The sequence below is a fragment of the Eriocheir sinensis genome, chromosome 2 (genome assembly GCF_024679095.1).
Source record: "Eriocheir sinensis breed Jianghai 21 chromosome 2, ASM2467909v1, whole genome shotgun sequence".
NCBI lineage: Eukaryota > Metazoa > Arthropoda > Malacostraca > Decapoda > Varunidae > Eriocheir > Eriocheir sinensis.
The window spans coordinates 15,472,349-15,481,334 of NC_066510.1; the positions used below are offsets into that span (position 1 = coordinate 15,472,349).

At 42.5% G+C, this 8,986-nt stretch overlaps 1 protein-coding gene and 1 long non-coding RNA gene across 3 annotated transcripts in view; both read left to right on the top strand.

The window, feature by feature from the left end:
• The window catches only part of LOC126999964 (uncharacterized), a 96,752-nt gene that overhangs the window by 14,078 nt on the left and 73,688 nt on the right, over positions 1 to 8,986 (top strand). Inside the window, exon 1 of one of the 2 annotated variants that reach the window (XM_050863251.1) lies at positions 6,701 to 6,910. The exons of the other annotated variant lie outside the window; for it this stretch is intronic. The gene's annotated coding sequence lies outside the window, so the exon portion shown is untranslated. Of the gene's footprint in view, positions 1 to 6,700; positions 6,911 to 8,986 lie in introns of those variants that run through there. 2 annotated transcript variants of the gene reach the window in all.
• The window catches only part of LOC127000001 (uncharacterized), a 3,819-nt gene continuing 1,749 nt past the window's right edge, over positions 6,917 to 8,986 (top strand). Inside the window, exon 1 of the long non-coding RNA XR_007753687.1 lies at positions 6,917 to 8,986. This exon is cut by the window's right edge and continues 918 nt beyond it. This is a non-coding gene — a long non-coding RNA (uncharacterized LOC127000001).

An 8,986-nucleotide genomic window follows, 5' to 3' on the forward strand; every position in this document is an offset into this window, starting at 1 on the left:
TAAAGGGAGGGCGAGCTTGAGGCATAAACAAAAATAACAGTAAAAAGAAAAATAAGAAGAGACAGATTGGTTGGTTGAGGGAACATTTTGAGTCTTTTCTTTTATGCTACGTTCTTTCTTTTACTTGAGGTTTGCGATTGATGTAGACCTGAGATAGACATACAGGTAAAGGGAGGGTGAGCTTGAGGCATAAACAAAAATAACAGTAAAAAGAAAAATAAGAAAAAGAGACAGATTGGTTGGTTGAGGGAGCATTTTGACTCTTTAATTTTATAGTACGTTCTTTCTTTTACTAGAGGTTTGCTATTGATGTAGACCTGAGATAGACATACAGGTAAAGGGAGGGTGAGCTTGAGGCATAAGCAAAAATAACAGTAAAAAGAAAAATAAGAAAAAGAGACAGATTGGTTGGTTGAGGGAGCATTTTGAGTCTTTTCTTTTATGCTACGTTCTTTCTTTTACTTGAGGTTTGCGATTGATGTAGACCTGAGATAGACACACGAGCAAAGGGAGGGTGAGTTTGAGGCATGAACAGAATAAGATTAAAGAGAAAAATAAGAAAAGATAAACATGTTGTCGCTCTTGAAAGGGTCTCTGCGCTAGATAAAAAAGAACTGAATTTTCATGGCGTTCTGCGTGTAGCCAGGTGGAGAGAGAGAGAGAGAGAGAGAGAGAGAGAGAGAGAGAGAGAGAGAGAGAGAGAGAGAGAGAGAGAGAGAGAGAGAGAGAGAGAGAGAGAGAGAGAGAGAGAGAATAAAAGAAATCAGGAACGAAAGATTTAGTGAAAAGTTTTAGATAGAGGAAAGAGAGAGAGAGAGAGAGAGAGAGAGAGAGAGAGAGAGAGAGAGAGAGAGAGAGAGAGAGAAAGGAAAAAACAAAGAAATGGAGAAAAAATGAAAAAAAGCGCAAGAAAGTTAAGAGAGAGAGAGAGAGAGAGAGAGAGAGAGAGAGAGAGAGAGAGAGAGAGAGAGAGAGAGAGAGAGAGAGAGAGTATAAAAATGTTCGTACGATAAAAGGAAGTTTAAAAAGAGGAGAATGTTGATAGGATATTGGAATTTTTTTTTTTTTTTTTTTTACATAGCTGTGTACTGATTGAAATGGCTGTGAGGGGGGGAAATAGTAATAATAAAAAGAATATAAAAGGGAAGATACTACTGATAATGATCGAACTTGTAAACAAATAGCGTTATGTAACCACAGAGTTATATACATAGAGGGTTCCCAGAGCCTGGATTTTGAAGTAATTGGCGGCCATCTTAGGGTGACGGATGGCGAGACAGAGAGAATTTTAATATCACATAGTTATGTCTGCTACTGGTATCATCAGGTTACCAGCGCCTCGGCGATCCTCTGTCAGATAGACTTGTTATTTTCTTGTCCATTTTCTACCCACTGATTATTGTTACATTGGTACATGTCATATACCATCTGAATCGGAAAAATGTGCTGAATTTGAAACTGTAAACGAAAATCTAATGCAATAAAAATTTCATGAATGACAAGGAGTTGAATCCAAAAAGGTGAACAAAAATGTTTATACACTACTATAATTTTTTCTCTATTTTATTGTCGGTATACCTAAGTGCAATAAATTAGCGATCATGATATGCAGCAATGTCTCATCAACACGATGATCGGCTCAGTTTTCCAAAATATCATAATGGTGGCTAGCTAATAGTGGTTAAGTGTAAACATGTGGAATCATGGAAAGGTCGCCAATCCGTCACCCTATGGCGGCCGACCACAGAGTGATTGGCAGGAGCAGTGGCTTCACCTCACCGTGGCGAGAGATTGGAGTTGAACCCTCTAGTCTATAACTCTGTGGGTGTAACTAGGAAAAAGAATAACTGTTGAACTTTTACATTAAACTGGAAATGAGTTTGCTATCCGAGGAGGAAACCACGTATAGTAATAATTATGAGGTGGGGGTGGGGGGGGTGGGGGGTGGAGTGAAATAAAATAAAAGAAATACATTAAATATGGACCAGTAGTGCTTCTCTCTCTCTCTCTCTCTCTCTCTCTCTCTCTTAATTTTCTTGCGCTCTTTTTTATTTTTTTCTCCATTTCTTTGTTTTTCTCCTTTCTTTTAACTATTACTTCTCACTAAATCTTTCGTTCCTGATTTCTTTTATTCTCTCTCTCTCTCTCTCACGTATATCACAATAGAAAACGCAGATCAGTCTTCATTTTGTCATTACGTCATTATAGTAAACACCTTCTTGAACGCAGACAAACAGCAGCTGGATAATGGGGAAAGTTTAAGTGCAACACCTTCAGGCAATCTTGCAAAAGGGGGGTGGGAGGGAAGGTGAGTTGGGCTGGTGGGCGGGGGAATGGGTGAGGGGATGTGTGGGTTTGGTTTGTTGAGGTAAGATAAGGGTGTGTTGTGTGATGTGTCTTTATCGTATCACTGAATTCGTCTCTAAACCATTTGTAAGTTTTAACCGTGCTTGTTTTTACTCTATATTTGCTTAAGAAAGACAGGTTGGTTGGTTGAGGGAGCATTTTGACTCTTCTTTTATGGTACGTTCGTTCTTTTACTTGAGGTTTGGGATTGAAGAAGACCTGAGATAGACACACAGGTAAAGGGAGGGTGAGTTTGAGGCATAAACAAAAATTATAGTAAAAAGAAGAATAAGAAAAGAAAGACTCTTTTCTTTTATGGTACGTTCGTTCTTTTACTTGAGGTTTGGGATTGAAGAAGACCTGAGATAGACACGCAGGTAAAGGGAGGGTGAGTTTGAGGCATAAACAAAAATAACAGTAAAAAGAAGAATAAGAAAAGAAAGACAGATTGTTTGCTGAGGGATCATTTTGACTCTTTTTTTTCTTCTTTTATGGTACGTTCTTTTACTTGGGGTTTGGGATTGAAGAAGACCTGAGATAGACACACAGGTAAAGGGAGGGTGAGTTTGAGGCATAAACAAAAATAATAGTAAAAAGAAGAATAAGAAAAGAAAGACAGGTTGGTTGGCTGAGGGATCATTTTGACTCTTTTTTTCTTTTATGGTACGTTCTTTTTTTTACTTGAGGTTTGGGATTGAAGCAGCCTTGAGATAGACACGCAGGTAAAGGGAGGGTGAGTTTGAGGCATGAACAGAATAAGAGCAAGAGAAAAATTAGAAAAGAAAAGCAGATTGGTGGTCTTTTTTTTTTGTTTTTTTTTTTTTTACGTCGTTGCCTGTTGCGCCGGTAGGCATCTCCCTGGTGGGGCCTGATGGTCGGCCCAAGGCTTCTTCCAGGTGGGGCCTGATGGTCGGTCCAGCCCGTTCTGGCGCAGGCGAGTGTTTATAGTGGCGCCATCTTGCATTGGCTCATGCTGCCCCCCGGAACTCGTTCTTGATTCGCTTGGACGGCTTCCTCTAGAGTCCGGGTTGATGGGTGGTCTTCAGGACAGCATGTGGGTAGTTTTAAGCCACTCGGCGGTGACTGAAAAATCCGAGTGGTAGCGTGGGGATTCGAACCCGCGTCGTCCATCACGCGGTGAATGTGGGCCCAGTACCCTACCAGACTGAATTTTCATGGCGTTCTGCTACCTCATTTTTAATCAATCAAGTTCTTTCATATTTTCTTCTTGATTCTGTATTTGTTTCTAGTTCTGTTATCATTAGAAGTTCAATTGCATTTCCACGAAGTATATATGAACTTACTCATTCGCTAACTAACCGTTTTCTAAGTCAGTTATTGCCCATATTTCTCTTGGACTTGTATTTATCCACATTCTACAATTTGCTGCGAGTCCTTATATCGTTTGAAGCTCATTTGTACTTGCATATTAATTTGTTCCATTTATTCACTAACACTATTTTCTAAGCTAGTTCTTGTTCATTATTTTTTTTGGACTTGTATTTATCCACATTCTACAATTTGCTGCGAGTCCTTTTATCGTTTGAAGCTCATTTGTACTTGTATATTAATTTGTTCCATTTATTCACTTACACTGTTTTCTAAGTCAGTTCTTGCCCATATTTTTTTGGACTTGTATTTATTCACCTTTTACACTTTGCTGCGAGTCCTTTTATCGTTTGAAGCTCATTTGTACTTGCATATTAATTTCTTCCATTCATTTACTACCTAACCGTTTTCTAAGCCAGTTCTTGCTCATATTCTTCTTGGACTTGTATTTATCCACTTTGCTGCGAGTCCTCATTCTCTCTGTTGTATTTGCGTTAACTGATCAGCTCTTCACCATCTGTCTTTCCCGTCCATTAATTCGCCGAACTTCCACACGAAACTTTTCATCGTGTTTGCCCTAATTACACATGGCGGAGAAAGTTTGTAGCTGTGTGAAGGGGAGGGAATGAATGGAAGGAAGGGAGGGAGAGAGGGAAGACTCTATACGAAGGGTGCGTGTGTGTGTGTGTGTGTGTGTGTGTGTGTGTGTGTGTGTGTGTGTGTGTGTGTGTGTGTGTGCTATCTGAAACTTACCCATAACATACTCCTATTTGGCTTGCATCATCAGAAGAAGGAAAACACTGACACACACACACACACACACACACAGAGACACACACACACACTCTCTCTCTCTCTCTCTCTCTTTCTCTCTTTCCGTGTCTTTCTTTCATGGCGGATGGAAGAAAAAGAGAAAAAGAAAGAAAAATTCCTTAATATAATCAACGCCTCCTCCTTAGACGTGCCTCTTCTTCTCCTTCTTCTTTTTCTTCTCCTTCTTCTTCTTCTTCTTCTTCTTCTTCTTCTTCTTGCGTTGATGGTCGGGCCCTTCCTGTTGGTGGCGCGGGCGTATTTTTTTTCAGACTCCGATATTTTTTTCTTTGTACAGTCAGCAATAGTCAGTCAGTAGCAGTCAAGTCAGTCAGTCAGAATCAAGTCAGTCAGCCCTAGTCCAGTCAGTCAACCTTAATCTAGTCCGTCAGTCATTCCCTTCCATTCATCCATTCAGTCAATCAGTCAGTCAGTGTTAATCGAATCTCACTCCCATTCAGTCAGTCAATCAGTCAGCCAGTCAGGCGTACAGTCGAATGTCTGGCCGGAAGCAATTCTCCTAATGTATACCTTGCAAATGGCGTGGAAAATGAGTTGTGTGTATACTGATCTCTCTCTCTCTCTCTCTCTCTCTCTCTCTCTCTCTCTCTCTCTCTCTCAAAAAACAACAACTCATGATTGTGTTGTGATGTTTCTCATGAGAGTTGTGTGTGTGTGTGTGTGTGTGTGTGTGTGTGTGTGTATGTTTGAGAGAGAGAGAGAGAGAGAGAGAGAGAGAGAGAGAGAGAGAGAGAGAGAGAGAGAGAGAGAGAGAGAGAGAGAGAGAGAGAGAGAGAGAGAGAGAAAGGTAAATGAGGGTAAAGAAAGCAAACAGAGGGAACAAAAGAATAAACAACAAAAGGATAATAAAAAAATAATGAAGTGAAGGAGGCGAAGGGAAGGAGAAAATGAAGGACGCATGAAGGAAATTGAGGAAAGGGTGGAAGAAAATTAATAAAGAAGAGGAGAAGGAAAATAGAAAACGGAGGAGTGGTGATGACTGATGATGATGGTGGTGATGGTGGTGGTGGTAGTGGTGGTGAAATTTTAAGGAATATTGATAGAAATTAAAGAAGAAAAAGAAGAAGAAGAAGAAGAAGAAAACTGTCAGAGTGTTTCAATGATAAAGGGAATGAGCTACAAGGAGCGTAGGAGGAACTTGAAGAAGAAGAAGGAGGAGGAGGAGGAGGAGGAGGAGGAGGAGGAGGAGGAGGAGGAGGAGGAGGAGGAGGAGGAGGAATTTAATTGGCCTGATGGAGAAGTCAACAGACATATATGGATTAGCAGGAAAGGAGGAAATGGAGGAGGAAGAGAAGAAAAAGGAGGAGGAGGAAGAAGAGGCGGAGGAGGAGGAGGATGAGGAGGATGAGGAGGATGAGGATGTAAGACTTGACCGGAAAATGGAATATAAATGAAAAAAAGTGCACTGCGGGGAAAGAGGAGGAGGAGGAAGAGGAGGAGGAGGAGGAGGAAGAGGAGGAGGAGGAGGAGGAGGATAAAACGCAATAGAGTTCAGTGGACGATATAAAGGAGAAAACCCGAAAGAGAGAGAGAGAGAGAGAGAGAGAGAGAGAGAGAGAGAGAGAGAGAGAGAGAGAGAGAGAGAGAGAGAGAGAGAGAGAGAAGGATGGTGATGATGATGATGATGGTGATATTGATGTCGTCCTTAATTTGTTCAGCACCACCACCTCTCCTCCTCCTCCTCCTCCTCCTCCTCCTCCTCTTCCTCCTCTTCCTCCTCCTCCTCCTCCTGCTGCAGCCGCGTCAGTGCCTCAGCAGTGTTACCAAGGTCCGCTGTTTTCCCTTCCTAAAATTGGGCTACTTTTGTGGACCTTCCGCGGGAGAGTATTCTAAAGGTTGCGGGTTTGTGGGTTTTAATATAACAACCACAGCTTTCTAATACCACTGATGATACGCATTAGTCAAGTAAATATAAAATGCCTTAAGAAAAAAAAATAATGTTGTTTTTATGTTGGGCTATTTTTGGGGGGGAGCTATTTTTTCGGGGATTTGGGGGGGGCTAGTTTTTTACGTGAACAACCACGGCTTATTAATACTACAGATAATATGCTTAAGTTAGTAAAAAAAATAATAATGCTTTCATGTTGGGCTATTTTTGGGGGGGGCTATTTTTTTCGGGGATTTCTTTGGGCTATTATTTACGTGGGAGAGTCCGCGGGTAACACTTGGCATCCCTGAAAATCCCTGGCTGCAATCTGTGTCAGTCTGCTCTGGACAGTGTTCGTGGGTGGATGTGTGCGCGCGGGGCTCCTGGGTGGCCCTAACATGTGACCTCCGCATATCACCCCCTCATCCTAGTCCCTCTCGTGTCCCTCATCCCCCTGTCACATCCCCCCCTCCTGTGACTAGCGTGCGTCCTGTGAGATCCTAAGGGCACAGCGGCCACAGGATATCCCGTTTAAAGGTATTTGCCACGGTAGAGATGTCGCGTGCCGCCCTCCCTGCGTCCCTCCCTATTTATTTACCTTTACCTGGCCGTGGGAAAAAGGTCACGGAGGAAAGGAAAGGGAGGGAGAGGTGTGAGGGGGTGTTACCGATCCGAGGTTGTCGTTTGAACTGTATGTGTGGAGTCGATCGGAGAGGAGAGTTACGCTGTGTTGTGTTGTGAGCGGGGATGTGGTGGAGAGTAGGAGGGGAGGAAGAGGGAGAAGGGAAGTAGATGGGATAAAGAGAGTAAGAAGGGTAGATGAGATGCTGAGAGGAAGAGTAATAGTAGATAAGATAGAGAGGAAAGGAGAGACACTTTGTTTTGTTATCGGGGAAGTGAGGAAGAAGAGGAGGGGGAGGAGAAGGGTAGTAGATGGGATAAAGAGGGTAAGAAGGATAGATGGGAGATGAGATGCTGGGAGGAAGGGTAACAGAAGATAGGATAGAGAGGAGAGTCACTTGGTTTTGTTATCGGGGAAGTGAGGAAGAAGAGGAGGAGGAGAAGGGTAGTGGATGGGATAAAGAATTTAAGAAGGGTAGATGGGAGATGAGATGCTGGTAGGAAGGGTATTAGAAGATAGGATAGAGAGAAGAGAGAAGAGTTACGTTGTGTTGTAATCTGGGAGGTGGAGGAGAGGAGGAGGAGGAGGAGGAGGAGAAGGAAGGGAAGTAGATAGGGTAAAGAGGGTAGATGGGAATAGGGTGATAAATGAAGGGTGATAGAAGATAGGATAGAGAAGAAAGAAGAGGAGGAGGAAGGGAGGTAGTAGACAGATGGATGTAAAGAGAGGTAAAAAAGGTAGATAAATAGAAGTGGTTGATGGGGAGTAGAAGATGGGATGAAAAGTGTAGAAGGGAAGATGAGATGCTGGGTCGAAGATAAGAAACGTTGGAGGAAAATAGAAGATGGAATAAGTAGGAGTAAGAAAGGAAGGGTATATAGATGGGGGATTAAATGCTGGAAGGAAGAGAAGAAGATAGATGGGGGAGGTAAAGACAGGGATGAAAGGGAATAGGAAGATGGGATGCTGGGATGAAGGTAGTAGATGATGGAGATATAGATAGACTGAAGGATGAGAAGAGTAGATAGGAGTTTGGATGCTGAGAGGGAGAGGTAGACGTTGAGATGAAGATGTATACAAGAAAGGTAGATTGGAGATAGATGACGTGATAAAAATGGAAAAGAGAGAGAGAGAGAGAGAGAGAGAGAGAGAGAGAGAGAGAGAGAGAGAGAGAGAGAGAGAGAGAGAGAGAGAGAGAGAGAGAGAGAGAGAGAGAGAGAGATGCACAGGAATGGGAGATAAGATGCTGGGGGAGGGAGGGAGATGGAGATGAAGAAGGATGGGAGATGAGATGAGATGCTGGGAAATGGAAATAAAAGAATGAATTAAGAAAGATGAAAAGGGTGGATGCAAGGGAGAGACGGGATGCCGGAGGACAAAGAGAGAGGGAGAGAGAGAGAAAGAGAGGGTCCGTGAAATACAAATAAAGCAATGAATTATTAAACGCACTGCAGTAAACAACTATATAGAACCGAGAGGGTACAGAGAGAGAATAAGCTGCAAAGTTCGTAACCCCGACACACCCATGCCACAGAGACTAAAAGGAAATGAAGTAGAGAGTAAGGACAGGTAAGATGAGAGTAAGATCCGCCAAAATTAACGATTAGGCGACAGGTATACTCTTTTCTCACCCTTCTTAACCCATCTTCTATTTTCTTCTCCATCTTCGACCCAGCATCTCATCTCCCATATACTCTTTTCTCACACTTCCTTATGCCATCTTCTATTTTCTTCCCCATCTTCGACCCAGCATCTCATCTCCCATATACTCTTTTCTCACCCTCCTTATCCCATCTTCTATTTTCTTCCCCATCTTCGACCCAGCATCTCATCTCCCATATACTCTTTTCTCACCCTCCTCATCCCATCTTCTATTTTCCTCCTCATCTTCGACCCAGCATCTCATCTTCCCTTCTACACTATTCATCTCTTTTCATCGCACCTTCTACCCTTCTCATTTACCATTTCTGTCTATCTACCCTTTTCACCTC